Raw genomic sequence first — 16,915 nt, 5'->3', positions numbered from 1 at the left:
AAAGTAGTTATATGTTTCTTATTGATAAAGAAGAAATAGGTGCACATTCATATCTTTTTAAAATGTTTAAGATTGTAGCTTGTGAGTTGTAGATAAATGTCCTGGGTTTCTATATAGAAAGAGGCAGATATACATACATCAGTGTATCTTGCAGCACTTGTGTTCTTTTGGTCCTCTTACTATTTTTTTTTTTAATGGTTACACCTGTGGCATATGGAAGTTCCCAGGCTCGGGGTCGAATTGGAGCTGCAGCTGCTGGCCTACACCACAACCACAGCAATGCCAGATCTGAGCCACATCTGTGACCTACGCCACAGCTTGCAGCAACGCTGAATCCTTTAACCCACTGATGAGGCCAGGGATCGAACTGGCATCCTCATACTAGTTGGATACTAGTCAGATTCTTGACCCTCTGAGCCACAACAGGAACTCCTTGGTGCTGTTATTTTGAGAGTCTTACTTCATTATATTTGTGATGCCATTTGACAGAAATAAAACATTTTATTTCAAAAGATATGAAACAGTTTTAAAATCCTAAAAGACAGGATCCCACTTGTACCTTGAGTAACATGAAGAAACTATCCAGAATTTGAAATTTTAAAATTAAACATCAAGCAAGAAATTTGATAAATGACTGTTTGGCCCATTAGATGAATGCTTACTGAGCAGCCAAATTATTCAGATTTATATAATTTGAAATTTTCTTTATTTCTGAAATTCATGAATACTTGTGTTAAGAAATTACATTCATAAAATTGCTTTTCAAATAAGGCATTAAATTACTATGTAAATTAAAAGCTAACTCCAGCCCTGTAGGACAGAAATGTCTTGCTTGCCAGTCTTTTTGACATTGTATTATTTCATTCAAAAAGGCAAGTCTACCCCCACGTTTACCCTTTTGGAAAGCAGTGTTCATTTACATACTGTACAAGCTGTTGGTAAGATGTTTTGCCCCCGTGATTGTTTCATATCTTTACATTTCATTAAATACTGTTTCTATAACAGCGTTTGTAATGACCACATAATACCCTCAAGATTAAGCCATGTTGATGCTTGAACCAGTAGGTCAGTGCTTTTTGATTCCTGAGTAGTTGTCCATTGTAAGGAGTTGCCACGCTTCATCATCCTTTCACCAGTTGAAGGACTTGGAGTTGTTTTCAGGTTGTGTCACTAGAGGGAGGACAGCTATAGAAGTATTCGCAAACAGGTTTTTGCGTGAACCTCAAATATTTTTAAGCATGCTTTATTTTATGGATAAAGTTCTTTATTGTGTATGCTGCAGTATTTCTCCTAATTTGCCCTTTATATTTCCCCCTAACAATTAATAGACATTTTTAAAGAACAGTTTCAGATTTACAGAAAAACTAAGCAGAGAGTACAGAGTTCCCATATATTCCTCTCCTCCAGCTTCCTCATTAAGTTCTTGCATTGGTGTAATACATTTGTTATGATTGAGGAGCTAATATTGGTTGTTATTAGCTAAAGTCTACAGATTGATTAATTAGGCTTCCCTCTTTGTGGTGTACATTCTGTGGGTTTTGGCAGATGCGTTATGTCACACATCCACCTTTATCGTATCATGCAGAACACATATTTTAACCAGCCCCCAGATCCCCTGCGGTCCACCTCTTCATCCCTCGGCCTCTGCCCTCCATCTCTAAACTCCTGGCAGCCATGGATCTTTGTATTGTCCCCATAATTCTGTGTTTTCTAGAGGGTCATAATTGGGATCATACAGTGTCAAGCCTTTTCATACTGGGTTCTTTGACCTAGCAGTAGGCATTTAAGATTCTTACGGCTTGACACGGCTTGATCATTTCTTTTTATCGCTGAATAATATTCCTCGGCTTGTTTATTCAGCTATTAAGGAGCATCTTGGTGATGTTCAGTTTGGGGCAGTTATGAATAAAGCTGCCATGAACATTCATGTGTGGGTTTTTGTTTGGACATTTTTCAGTTCATTTGAATAAATGCCTAAGAGCATGCTTGCTGGTTTGGGTGGTAAGGCTGTGTTTAACTTTGTAAGAAACTGCCAGTATCTTCCAAAGTGGCTATCACTTTGCAGTCCCACTAGTGAGTTCCTGTTTCTCCGCATCCTCATTACTAATGGGAAGTCAGGGTTTGTTTGGGATTTGTGAACTATTATAATAGATGTGTAGTGGTGTCTCATCATTGTTGGAGTAATTTGCGGTTCCCTGATGGCATATAATGTTTAGCAGTCTTTTCATTGTGCTTTATTAGCCATTTGTAGATATCTTTTGGTGAAGTATCCGTTCGGAGTTTTGGCCACTTTTTAATGGGACTGTTTGTTTTCTGATTGTTGATTTTTAAGACAATTTGAATATTTTGGATATAAGTCCTTGATCAGATATGTGTTTTGAAAAATATTTTCTCCTAGGGTATGGCTTGTCTTCATTCTGTTAATACTGTCTTCTGAAAAGAGAAATTTTTTTTTTTGTCTTTTTTTTCCAGGGCCGCTCCCACGGCATATGGAGGTTCCCAGGCTAGGGGTCCAGTCGGAGCTGTAGCCGCAGGCCTACGCCAGAGCCACAGCAACTCGGGATCCAAGCCGCGTCTGCAACCTACACCACAGCTCACGGCAATACCAGATCCTTAACCCACTAAGCAAGGCCAGGGATCGAACCTGCAACCTCATGGTTCCTAGTCGGATTCGTTAACCACTGCGCCACAACAGGAACTCCCTGAAAAGAGAAATTTTTAATGAAGTCCAGCGTTCCCATTTTTATTTCACAGATCTTGCTTTTTGGTTTTATACCTGAAAAGTCATGGCTGAACCCAACATGGTCACTTAGATTTTTTTCTATGTTACATTCCACACACTTTATAGTTTTGTGTTTTATATTTAGGTTTATCATCTATTTTGTGTTAATTTTTGTAAAAGGTATAAGGTCTCCGTCTAGATTTATTTTTGCAAGTTGATGTCCAGTTATTTAGTACCATTTGTTGAGTCTCCTTTCGTCATTAAATGGCCTTTGCTCCTTTGTCAAAGATCAGTTGACTGTGTTTTTGTGGGTCTATTTCTCAGTCTTAGTGGGAAAGCATTTATTTTCTCATCAGTAAATACGATATTAGTTGTAGGGTTTTATGGATGTTCTTTGTCAAGAGGATGTTTTCCTGTATTCCTGGTTTACCGAGAGTTTTAATCATGAACGAGTGTGTTAGATTTTGTTAAGCTCTTTTCTATTATGATCATATGATTTTTCTTCTAAATTATTGATGAAATGGATATATTAATTGATTTTCAAAAATTGAATTGTCCTTGGTTGTAGTGTTTAATTCTTTACATACATTGTTGGATTTGATGTGCTGATATTTCGTTGTGGATTTTTTTGTGGTTTTCTCATTAGGGAAATGCTCGTCTCAAAAAACGGCTAAGGAAGTGTTCCCTCTGCTTGTATTCTCTGGAAGGGATTGTAGACAGTCATATCATTTCTTCCTTAAATTTTTTGTAGGATTTACCAGTCAAACTGTCTGACCCTAATGTTTTCCTTTTTGGAAGGCTGTTAATTATTGATTCAATTTCTTTAATATATAGGGGCATATTCAGATCATCTGTTTCTCCTGTTGTTAGTTTCGGTAGGTTATGTCTTTCAAGGAATTGGCCCATTTAGTTGTAATTATTAAATTATTATCTAAGTTGTTAATTATGAAATTGGTTTATTTTATCTCTATTATTATTAATAAATTTTAAAATAATTTCCTTTGTTTCTTTTAGTATCCATGAGATCACTAGTGATATTACTGACATTAATTATTGATTTCTTACAGTTCTGATATTAATAACTTGTGTCTTTTTTTTCTTGCTTAGCTTGGCTAGAGGTTTATCAGTTTTATTAAGCTTCTCAAAGAAACAGTTTGAGTATGTAGAGATAAAACTAGTTTTTTCATATTGTATTTGGTTTTTTTTGTTGTTTTTTTATCTTTTGTCCTTTTGAGGGCCGCACCTGGGACATGGAGGTTTCCAGGCTAGGGGTTGAATCGGAGCTGTAGCCACTGGCCTATGCCAGAGCCACAGCCATGCCAGATCTGAGCCACGTCTGCCACCCACACCACAGCTCACGGCAACGCTGGATCCTTAACCCACTGAGCAAGGCCAGGGATCAAACCCACAACCTCATGGTTCCTAGTTGGATTTGTTAACCACTGCGCCACAGTGGGAATTCCTCATATTGAATTTGAATCCTGATGTCTTGCTGAACGTATTAATTTAATAATATTTTGGTAAGAATTCTTTCGGATTTTTTAATATACAAAATTACTTGTACGTGAATAGAGGATGTTTACTTCTTCCTTAGCAATCTGGTGCCTTTTGTTTTTTGCACCTTATCACTCGGGCTAGAACCTCCAGTACTGTGTTGAACAGAAGTGGTAAAAGAGGGTATTTTTTCCTTGCTCATGATTTTAAGGGAAAAGCAGTCTCTTATCTTACCATTAAGTATGCTGTTAGCTACAGAGTTTTCATAGATACCCTTTATCAGGTGGAGCAGTTCCCTTTTATTTCTAATTAGGTGAATGTCTTTGTCAAGAAGGGTGATAGATCTTGCCTAATTCTTTTTCTAGGTTTGTTGAGATGGTCATATATCTTTTATCTTTTATTAATATGGTATATTATGTTGATTTTGTTTCTAAACTAGCTTTTTATTCTTAGCATAAATTCTTCTTGGTCATGATCCTTTTTATGTGTTGCTGGGTTTGGTTTGCTAGTAATTTGTTGAGGATTTGTGTGTCTCTGTACATAAAGGATATTTTTCTGTCATTTTCTTGTGATGTCTTTATCTGATTTTGTCATCAGGGTGGTATTGGACTTGTGGAATTAGGAAGTGTTTCTAACGTTGGGGTTAAGAGTCTGAGAAGGATTGGTGGTCATTTTTCTTTATATGTTTGATAGAAGTCACTAGTAAAGCCATCTGAGCATGGTCTTTTTTCTTTGTGGGAAGTTTTACGATTGCTGATCCCATTTAGGTAGTTATGACTTCCTAGGAATTTGTTCGTTTTTAAGTAGGTTATATAATTTGTTGCTGTATACTTCATAGTATTTTCTTACAGTACTTTTAATTTCCTAGTCATTTTTAGTTTGATAGGAATGTTTCTTCTTTCATTCCTGTTTTTAAATTTGTCTTTCTTTTACTTAGTGGAACCAGTTTTTTAGTTCATTGGTTCTGTTGTTTTTCTGGTTTCTATTTTATTTCTGCTCTAATCTTTATTATTTCCTTCCTGTTGCCTGCTTCAGGTTTAAGAGTTTGTTGCTCTTTTTCTAGTTTCTCAAGGTTGAGAGTTGGATTATTATTAAAGATCTTTCTATTTTATAGGCAATTGCAGCTATAAATTTCTGTACAAGAGTATTTTAGCTGCATCTTAAAAGTTTCGGTGTATTATGTTCTCATTCTCATTAATTTATAAGTATTTTTAGATTTCCCTTGTGATTTTTTTTGTATTGGTTTTATAGGAGTATGTTTAATATCCACACATTTGTGTACATTCCGTATTTCTAATTTAATTTTCTTGTGGTTGGAGAGTGTACTGTGTATGATTTCGGTTTTTTTTTTTAACTTGTTGAGGCTTGTTTTATGGTTTACTATATCTTGAAAAATCTTTGGGTAGAATATACGTGTAGGAGCATGTTTGGTGGAGAGTTTTGTAAACTACTGTTAGTTCTGTTAGTTCTGGTTGGTTTACAGTTATGTTCAATTTTTATGTTTCTTATTGGTCTTCTGTCTAGTTGTTTTATTCATTATTGAAAGTAGGTTATTGAAATCTCCAACCATTATCGTGAATTGTGTATTTCTCCCTAATTCTGTGAGTTTTAGCTTTAAACATTTTAGGGCTCTGTTAGGTTCATATTTGTGTATAATTTTTATGTTTTCTTTATATATTGACCCTTTTATCATAATAAATGTAATGTTTCTAGTAACAACTTTTGTCGTTGTCTATTTTGTCTGATATTAGTATAGCCGTTTCAGCTCTCATGTGATTACTGTTTGCATGGTATCTTTTCTTCCTTTGAATTTCAGCTTATTCATATGTTCAAGTTTAAAATGTCTCTCTCCATAGACAGATACCTCATTGGCTCTTAAGGAAAAAGAAAAGAAAAATTATGTTCTGTGAGTCTCTGCCTTTTGATAGGATGATTCTGTCCATTTGCATTTTTTTGCAGGTGGTACTGCTGATGTCTGCCATTTTGGTCTATGTCTCTTTTTCTGTTCTTCTCTTGCTTTCTTTCGTTTGAAGTAGATTTTTTTAAGTGTACTTTTTAATTTCATTGTGGTTTATTTTCTGTAGTTTTTGAGTTATTTTCTTTGTGTTTGCTCTGGAGGATTACTCATATAATATCCTAACTTGAAACAATATAATTTAATTATCAACTTAATTCCAATGGTGTGTTAAACCTAACTCAGTAATATCTTCATTTACTTCCCTCTCCTTTTTGCTATTATTGTCATAAATTTTTCAATTTATTTATTTATTTATATTTGTTTTTGTCTTTTTGCCTTTTCTAGGACCACTCCCATCGTATATGGAGGTTCCCAGGCTAGGGGTCAAATCGGAGCTGTAGCCACTGGCCTACGCCAGAGCCACAGCAACGCAGGATCTGAGCCAAGTCTGTCACCTACACCACAGCTCACAGCAACGCCGGATCCTTAACCCACTGAGTGAGGCCAGGGATCGAACCTGCAACCTCATGGTTCCTAGTTGGATTCGTTAACCACTGCGCCATGACGGGAACTCCATTATTGTCATATAATTATATCTTTATACATTTAAGCCCAGAGAGTTATAATTATTGCTTTATGTTTTTTTAAGTTAGTAGAAGAAAAGAGTTACAAAGAAAAATATTTTTATACTGCCTTTTTATTTATCTGTGGCAGTTATCTTTACTGATGTTCTTTATTTTTTGTATGTGTTTGAATCACTGTCTAGTTTCCTTTCCCTTCCACCTTATTTTTTCTTACAGTGAAGGTCTACTAGTGATAAATTCCATTTTTGTTGTATTTCTCCAGTTTTGAAATATAGTTTTATTGGGTATAAAATTCTTGGGGTTTATAGTTTTTCTTTCAGCAAGTGCAATATATCATCTCACTGCCTTTAGGCTTCCATGGTTTCCGATGCGAAGTCTGTTGTTGATCTAATTGGGTTAAATAGCATTAGCTGTGTGAAGCAATGATAATAATATGCTTTCATGGAGTTTGTGACATATAAAGAAGTAAAACATGACCCCAGTATCAGTACATATGGGAGGAGGTAAACAGGTGTTAGAAAGTTGTGTGTTGCATTGTTCGAATCTGATAAATATACTGATTCAATCAAGAATACAGTGTATTAAAGGTGAAGTTTTTAAAGAACATCTGTCATACTCATTAATACAATACCAAATGTATAGCAAAAAGTTCACAAGGGTTCATAAAATACAAAGAACACAGAAAAGTATGGAGAGAACAGATGGGACAGATAACAAGATAGTAAACGCCAATCTGTCTGTAATAGGAATTAAACTAAACTAGTCCTCTTAGTTTCTGTTATTTGATTGATTTTTTTTTTTTTTTTTTGGTCTTTTTAGGGCCGCACTGTGGCGTATGGAGGTTTCCAGGCTAGGGGTCCGATGGGAGTTGTAGCCACTGGCCTGTGCCACAATCACAGCAATGCTGGATCTGAGCCATGTCTGTGACCTGCACCACAGCTAACGGCAATGCCAGATCCTTAACCCACTGAGTGAAGCCAGGGATCAAACCCATGTCCTCATGGATGATACTCATGCTCATTAACTGCTGAGCCAGGACGGGAATGCTCTCTGTTACTTGATATTTGGGACAACATTTTTTTACTTACCAATGCTAATAATGTATAAATTGAAATTGTTTTGATATATTGATCTAAAAATTCTTTGTGTCCATTTCCCTTTGTAAACACATAGTGCCACAATAAGTTCTTTGTCCATCGAATCTTTCCACTCCCTCACTGCTGTTGAATTTGAGCTTGTTTTTATATGTCATGCAACACTTCAAACATCTACCAGCTATCTTGGTTCAGTGTTTGTTATGGGTCACACCCATCCACATCTGGTGTTGCAAATTTCCCCCGTCCTTGCACTCCTTCACAGTAGCTCACAGGCTGCATCATCTACTTCCTCAAGTGAACTTCAGGTCTTTTTCAGTGTAAGGTGCCTTATTTATTGTAGTATTTATGTATGTCTTGACAGCTCAACATATGTAAAACCATTTTTATTGAATTTTGGTGGCTTTATTGGGTTCTTAACTTTTTTTTTAAGTGTTATTGATGAACTTTTTGAATGTTTTGATTTTAACCCATCTTCCCCATAAGCTCTGTGGTTTTTATTGCATGAAGTTGTATAGTGCAGTGATTTTTTAAGGAACTCAAATGTCATGATATAGCAGAACTGACTGTAATTGCTCTTTCCCGTATCTTTCCAGTCCTTTGTCCATCTGTTGATCCAGCCTATTTTTTTTTTTTTTTTTGTCTTTGTCGTTGTTGCTATTTCTTGGGCCACACCCACAGCATATGGAGGTTCCCAGGCTAGGGGTCGAATCGGAGCTGCAGCCACCGGCCTACGCCAGAGCCACAGCAACTCGGGATCCGAGCCGCGTCTGCAACCTACACCACAGCTCACGGCAACGCCGGATCATTAACCCACTGAGCAGGGGCAGGGACCAAACCCGCAACCTCATGGTTCCTAGTCGGATTCGTTAACCACTGTGCCACAACGGGAACTCCCAGCCTATTTTTTGATGCATTTCAAAGTAATTAGACTTAATTCCTAATTACTACAACATGCATATCATTAACTAGAATTTGGTACTTTCTTACTGCTTTTCTTTAGGTCATTATAAAATGTATGTACAGGGAAATACACACATCTTAAGTGTACCTTTGGAGTTTTGCAGATGCATTCACCTGTGAAATGCAGGCCCCTTCAAAATGTAGAACTGTATCATCCTGTCCCCTCATACTCTTTCCCAGTTAGGCCCTGTCCTCACCCTCTCAGAGGTAACTCTTTTCATTTTGCCTGTTCCAGAACTTCCTATACATGCATGCCTTGGAGATACAGCAGGTTCACACCACCACAATAAAGCAAATAAAGTGAGTCACATGACTGTTTTGGTTTCCCAGTGCAAGTAAGTTATGTTAGCCATATACTGTAGTCCACTAAATGTGCAATAGAATTATGTCAAATATATATATACCTTAATTTTAGGATATTTTATAGCTGAAAAAAGGTAGTAATAATTTTTAAAGTTTGAAATACAAGAATTACCAAAATGTGACAGAGACACAAAGTGAGCAAATGGTATTGGAATATTGGTGCTGGTAGACTTGCTCTATATGGGGTTTGCCACAAATTTTCAATTTGTATTAAAAAAAAATCATAGTATCTCTGAAGTGCAATTAAATGAGATATGCCTGTAAAAGGAATCATATAGCATACACTCTTATTGAAAGGCTTCTTTGATTCAGAATAACTTTTTTTTTTTTTCCTGCACCCACCATATATGGAAGTTCTCGGGCCAGAGATCTAATCTGAGCCACAGCTGTGACCTACACCAGATGCTTAACCACTGCACCATAGCGGGAGCTCCGTCATTATAACGTTTTTTAGATCATCCATGTTGTGTATATCACTAATTCATTTCCCATTTTATTTCTGAGTAGAATGTAGCACAATTTATATATCCATCCATTTGGTGATAGATACCCAGGCTGCTTCAGGTTTTTTCTCTATTGTAAAGAAAACTCTTATGCATAATCATTTAAGTTTTCGGGTGCACATATTGCCTTCATTTCTCTTATGAGTAGAATTGCTGAGTCTTGGGGTCAGTACATGTTCGGTCTCTTTAGAAACTGCCAGTCATTGTTCCAAAAGAATTGCACCATTTTACATTCCCCCCAGCAGTCTGTGATAGTTATTGTGCCATATCTTTGGTAATACTGATGTTGACAGTCTTAAATTTTTAACGGTTTAGCTGGGGTGTACAGTAGTATCTTAGTGTGGTTTTCATTGGCATTTCTCTAGTGACCAGTAGTGTGTAGCAGTTTCATATGCTTCTTATTTATTTGCAGTATTCTGTTTTGTGAGTATTCAGATCTTTTTTTCATTTGTAAACATTGGATTGTCTTAGGTCTTTTGGGTGGATTTAAATTATGAGTTTATTATTTTATGGTTCTTGCTTTCTGTGTCCAAGTAGGTATTTGCTTTATCCCCAGGTCATTAAAATAAATAGGTTTATATGTTTTCCTTCTTTCTTTCTTTCTTTCTTTTTTTTTTTTTTTTTAAGGGCTGCAAGTGTGGCATATGAAAGTCCCCAGGCTAGGGGTCAAATGGGAGCTACAGCTACTGGCGTACACCACAGCCACAGCAATGCCAGATCTGAGCTGTGTCTGCAACCTACACCACACAGTTCATGGCAATGCTGGATCTTTAAACCCACTAAGTCAGGCCAGATATCGAACCTGCATCCTCATGGATACTAGTCAGGTTTGTAACCAGCTGAGCCACAATGGGAATTCCTTTATAGTTTTAACTTTCATGTATAGTTAGGCTATAGTCTGTCTTCAGTTGAGTTTTATATATTGTGTGAGGTAGAGATTAATGTTCATTTTTCTAAGTGGGTATCAGTTCCATCACGCTTTGTTAGAAAAATCTTTCTCTCTTTTGGATTGTTTTGGCACCATTATTTTATTGGTAAAATATTAAGTGACTCTGTGAGTGTGGCTCTTTTTGGGCCCTTTCTTAACCCATTGCATTGTTTTATTTGTTGATCCTTATTGCCAGTTCCATACTGTCTTGATTACTCAGGTTTATGTTAAATCTTAAAGATGATTAAGTCTTACACCTGTATTTTTCAAACTTTCTTGAAATATTTTTAGATCCTGTGCCTTTCTGTATAAACATTAGAATCAGCTTGTCAGTTTTTAGAAAAAAACCTCCTAGCATGAGTATAATTTGGATTACATTGATCTAGGATTAATTTGGAGAGAATCGCAGGCTTAATAATATTGAGTCTTCTAGTCCATGAACAGGATCTTTCTTTCCACTTAGTTACACCTTCTTTAGTTCCCTCTATCAATGTTTGGTAATTATTAGCAGAGAAATTCTAGTTGCCTTGTGTTCAGTTCTTCAGTATTTTATGTTTTCTGGTGCTACTGTAGATGTAATTTTTTTAAAGTTTTATTTTCTTAGTGTGTGTGTTTTTTTAAAGATTTTCTTTTGTTAAAACAGTGTTAGCTACAAATAAAGTCAGATTTATTTCTTCTTCTTTTTCCAAACAGGATGTTTTTATTGGGCGAATGTATTTTCCTGTCTATATTGTTTTAACAGTAAGCTATGTTAAACTCTAAAAATATGCCATACCGTTACTTTAAGAGTTTTTTTTTTTTTAGTCAAACTAATCATTTATTCATTCATTCAAAAATATGTATTGAGCACCTATTGTGTGCCAGGCTTCCACTGGGCACAGAAAATATAATGCTAATTAGTAGTCACAGCACAGTTCTTGTTAAATACTTGGCACACTTCTAAGTTTTTTGTTTTTAATGGCCCACGGCATATGGAAGTTCCCGGGCCAGGGATTGAATCCAAGCGGCAGCTGCGACCTGCATTGGACCTGTGGCAACGCCAAATCCTTTAACCTACTGTGCCAGGCTGGGGGTTGAACCCATGCCTCCACCTTGACCCAAGCAGGTGCAGTTGGATTCTTAACCCACTGCACCACAATAGGAACTCCCTAAGTTCCTTATATGCACCAATATATTTAGCCCTCACAATAAGCCTATGCGACAAGTTCCATTATTTTCAGTATCTTGTTCAGATGAGTAACTTGCCCAGTAAGTTCTGCCACTTACTAGATGATATTGTGTAAGTTATTTCTTTTTTATTTATGCCTTTTATTTCTCTTTATTGCTTTATTGAAATTCCTAGGGCTTACAGTACAGTGTTGAACAGAAATGGTGAGAAGCTGGCATTCTTACCTTAATTACCTTAATCTTGCAGGAATAGCTTTTGATATTTCATTATTAAGTATGGTAGTTGTAGGTTTTTATAAACATAGATTGATGAAGTTCCCTTGTAATTCTAGTTTGCTGAGAGTTTTTAAAATTGTGAATGAGTGTTAAATTTTGCAAGGTGTTTTTTCTACAACTATTTAAATTTTCATATGAGTTTTCTCCTAATTTGGTAAATAAAGTAACATTGATTGGTGCTTTGAATGTTAAACAGTGTTGTGTTCCTGGATTAACACCACCCAGTCTTGATATGTTATTTTGAGAATTCCATCTTGATTTTACTATTTGGCTTTTAAACTAATATCTCTGCGTTTTTTAGTGGTTAATCTAAAGATTTTAGTATATATTCCTGTTTTCATAATCTACTGAGAATTAACATTATATTATTTCACATTAAATATGGCAATTTGAAACCGTATAGGTCCATTTACCCCCTCGTCCTTCCTTTTTGCTGTAGTTGCCTTTACGTATTACATCTGCTTATCTTATGAACTGCACAATACATGTTGTTTTTGCTTTAAGCAGTCATACGTGTTTTAAGGAAATTAAAAGTGAAATCAGTCTTTTATAACCATGTGTGTGCCATTTCCAGTACTCTTCTTTGCTTTCTAAAAATCCAGGTGTCTGTCTGATACACCTTTATAATATATATGATAGGGAGTTCCTGCTGTGGCTCAGTGGAAATGAATCTGACTAGCATCCATGAGGATGGAGGTTCAATCCCTGGCCTTGCTCAGTGGGTTAAGGAGCTGGCGTTGCTGTGGTGTAGGCTGGCAGCTACAGATGTGATTTGGACCCCTAGCCATGGAACCTCCATATGCCATGGGTGCGGCCCTAAAAAGACCAAAAAGTATAATGTATGTGATAAATCTATCTGATGCCTTTCAGTTTGGCAGATTTTCTTTGGCATTTCCCTTAGCGTAGGTCTGCTGGCAATGTATTTCTTTTTCTTTTACCTGAGAAACGTTTTTATTTTGCTTTCCTTCTAGAAGGATATCTCCTTAATTTAACACCCTGCCTTGGCGTGGCTTCTCCTTCCCCTTTTCTGCTCCATTAAATATTTTGTTCCACTGTTTTTCGGCCTTCATATTTTCTTCTGAGAAGTCAGTAGTTATTCAGCTTGTTGCTCATATTGAAAGTAATGATACCTTTTTTTTTTTTTCCTGACTGCTTTCAGTTTTTTCTCTTCATTCTTCGTTTTTAGCTATTCAACTGTGATTTGTACCTTTAGTGGTTCAACTGTGTGTGCTTTTTGTGCTGTTTGTGCCTGTGTGTGCTTTTCTTTGTACTTAACCTGCTGAGGTTTGCCATGCTTCTTAAATCTGATTTTTTTTTTCTTTTACCTAATTTGGGGAATTTTTCTCAATTTTTTTGTTCCATTCTCTGTTTTTCTCCTTGTGGGGACTTAGATTACATGTATATTAGACCTTTTGATACTGCCCTAGGGACTCTTTTCATTCTGTCAGTACCTTGTCTCTCTGTTCTTCAAATCAGTTCTGTCTTCGTGTTTACTTACTCATTTTGCCATTTCCAACATGCCATTAAATACATTAGTAAATATTTATTTCAAATATATTTCATCTCTGAGATTTCCATTTTTTTAATTGTTTCTTTTTCTTAATTGAAATTTCCTGTTATTTTGTTTAGTACAAGCATTTTTCCCTTTGCATCCTTCAGCATTATAGCAGCAGGTGCTTTAAATGTGTTAACTGCTAATTCCAGTTACTTGATGATCTCAGGAACATTCTTTTTTGTTTTTTTCTCTTGAATATGGGTCATGTTTTCCTGTGTCTTTATATGTCAGGTAATTTTGAATTGTATTCTAGCATATTGTAACAGGATTATAGATTTTGAAAACCTTAATAGTGTTTTTTTCAGTAAGTAATTTTAATGGCATTTCACCATTTTCTTCGCTAATTGTCATTTCTTTGTCTCTTGCCTTCCTTCTCTCTTCTCACTTGTCTTCCTACTAAAGTCTATTCTCAAATAGTTCTTTTGTGAACATTTATGGACAGTAAAGTGTTAGCTTTATTGTGCCATGAAATACCTTACTTTGTGCTCATTCTTGGGTGATGCTTTACCTGGAAATTAAGTTCTAGGTTGAGAGTTCTTTACCTTCAATACTTTGTGCCATTGTTACAGCCATCAGCTGTTTCTGGAGAGAAGTCAGCTGTCAGTTTAGTTGTCATTCCTTTGGAGGTAATCTGCCTTTCTCTTTGGAAGCTTTTAGGATTTGGTTTGTACTGATAGTCTATAATGTGTTTACATGTGAATTAATTTTTATCTTTCTCTGTATTTGGTGTCTACTTTCAACCTAACATATTTATCAGTTGTGAAAAATCACTAGCTAAATTATCTCAGTAAATATGGGTGCTCCACTATATAGATAGATATAGATATATTTATTTATTTTATGGCTGCATCCACACCCTGTGGAAGAACCTGGGCCAGGGACTGAATCCCAGCTGCAGCTGCAACCTGTACCACAGCTGTGGCAACACTGGTTCCTTTAACCCTCTGCACCAGGCCACTGATCAACCCTGCAGGGGTTTTTTTTAATCTTTTTTTTTTTTTTTTTTTCCCTTAAATGGGAGTAACAATGTTTATTTCAGATTCTCTCTTGGGGATTTTTGGTTGCTTTTTTTTTTTTTCTTTTCTTTTCTTTTCTTTTTTGCTACACAGGCAGCGTTTGGAAGTTTCTCGGCCAGGGATCGAACCTGCCCCACACAGCAGTGACCAGAGCTACACCATTGGGAGTGCAGGAGCCTTAACCACCAGACCATCAGAGAACTCCCCCCAATTTTTTTTTTTTTTTTTTGCTTTTTAAGGTCCCACCTGCGGCATATGGAAGTTCCCAGGCTAGGGGTCAAATTGGAGCTACAGCTGCTGGCCTATGCTATAGCCAGAGCAACACAGGCTCTGAGCTGTGTCTCTGTGACCTACACCAGAGCTCATGGCAACGCCAGATCTCTGACCCACTGATTGAGGCCAGGGATCGAACCTGCCTTCTCGGGCATACTAGTTGGATTCATTTCCATTGCACCACAATGGGAACTTCCTAAGTGTATGTTTTTAAAAAATTTTTTGTCATACTGTCCATTGATTAATGATGTCGTCTAGAATGAATTCATGTTCTGGTTGTGTATTTCATTTGTCTTATATGCATCTTTGGTGTATTTTATTTTTTGACCCTCTCTCCTAAATTTTGTTTTTTTAATGATTTTTATTTTTTCCATTGTAGCTGGTTTACAGTGTTCTATCAGTTTTCTACTATACAGCAAAGTGACCCAGTCACACATACATATGTACATTCTTTTTCTTGCATTATCCTCCATCATGCTCCATCACAAATGACTAGGTATAGTCCCAGTGCTATACAGCAGGATTTGGTGTATTTTAGAATTTTGTTTTTGCTTCTTCATTTTAACTGGATTTTTTTTTTTTTCTTTCTCTTCAGGGACACACTCATGGCATATGGAGGTTCCCAGGCTAAGGGTCAAATCAGAGCTGTAGTTAAACCACAGCATCACAGGATCTGAGCTACATCTGCAGCCTACACCACAGCTCATGACAATGCCGGATCCTCCCCCCCACCCCCACCCCAACGAAGCCAGGGATTGAACCTGCGCATCCTCATGGATGCTAGTCACATTTGTTTCCATTGGGCCATGATGGGAACTCCAACATTTTTCTTGATTTTATTTATCTGTCTAGTTCTACACTGTCAAGTTATCCAGATACCTAAAATACTCATTTATTTAGTACTTTTAAGATACCATTTTGGAGCTTTACTTGAGCTCTTTACTCCTATTTTATAGTTTTTGTAGTTATGTGATTGGTATATGTTCTACTTCCTTTCTGTAGCTGGTTATTACCTGAAAAGTTAAATTGTTTTCCTTATATTCAGTCATTTTGCTAAAATACCTGATTAATTCTAAAAGCTTTTAGTAGATTTCGTGGTTTCCTCTGTGTATGATCATAGCAACTACAAATAAAGATAATTTTATATCTTGTAATATTTATTCTGGTTGTTTTTCATTTTCCTATTAAACTAAAGCCTTCAAAACAATGTTTAACAGTTGCAGGCATCTCCTCCCTTTAATGGAAATAACCTCAGTGTTTCGCTATTGAACACACCTTGCTTGCTGTATTAGATTGGAAACAGGTGTGTCAAATATTAGGTATTTTTGTTTTATTCTTTGTTTTTATTAGGAGTGGGAGCTAAAGTTTGTCAAGTACCATTTTAAATCTTGATACAGTCAGTCAACACTCTTAACAATTTGGATTGTGTGCTTTTTTATTTTTCTTTTCTGTGTTAGTACTTCTGAGTCTATTTCTTTATACTTTCCCCCTCTTTGAACTGTCTCTATCAGATTTTATTAATATTTTATAAGCTTTTAAAAATGAATTATGTGCTGTAATAATTTACCTTTTCTTCTTATTTTTCTTTGTGGAGTTAAATTCTAGTGTTTTGTAAATTAATAATTAGAGTCTCATTTAAGTACAGCTTGTCAGTTTGCCAAAATACTTTCGGAAAATCAATATATAGATATCCTGTGGCACATGCTTTTTAGTATAATTCTGTTAAGTATTTCAGATGTTTTTATGTGAATTAGAAATTTTTTTTCAGTTATGTCTGTGTGTGTGGTTTTTGTTTTGTTTTGTTTTTTTTTTGTGTGTGTGTGTGTCGTCTTTTTGTCTTTTCTAGGGCCGTACCCACAGCATAGGGAGGTTCCCAGGCTAGGGGTCTAATTGGAGCTCTAGCCACCGGCCTACACCAGAGCCACAGCAATGCGGGATCCGAGCGATTCGAGCTATGTCTGCAACCCACACCACAGCTCACAGCAACGCCGGATCCTTAACCCACTGAGCAAGTCCAGGG

At 36.3% G+C, this 16,915-nt stretch overlaps 1 protein-coding gene across 1 annotated transcript in view; it reads left to right on the top strand.

Annotated features, from left to right (window-relative positions):
• RANBP9 (RAN binding protein 9) overlaps positions 1–16,915 on the top strand; it is an 81,395-nt gene that overhangs the window by 29,054 nt on the left and 35,426 nt on the right. The window lies entirely within an intron of this gene.

Source organism: Phacochoerus africanus, chromosome 9 (genome assembly GCF_016906955.1).
Source record: "Phacochoerus africanus isolate WHEZ1 chromosome 9, ROS_Pafr_v1, whole genome shotgun sequence".
Lineage (NCBI taxonomy): Eukaryota > Metazoa > Chordata > Mammalia > Artiodactyla > Suidae > Phacochoerus > Phacochoerus africanus.
This window is presented reverse-complemented; position numbering and strand designations above follow the sequence as displayed.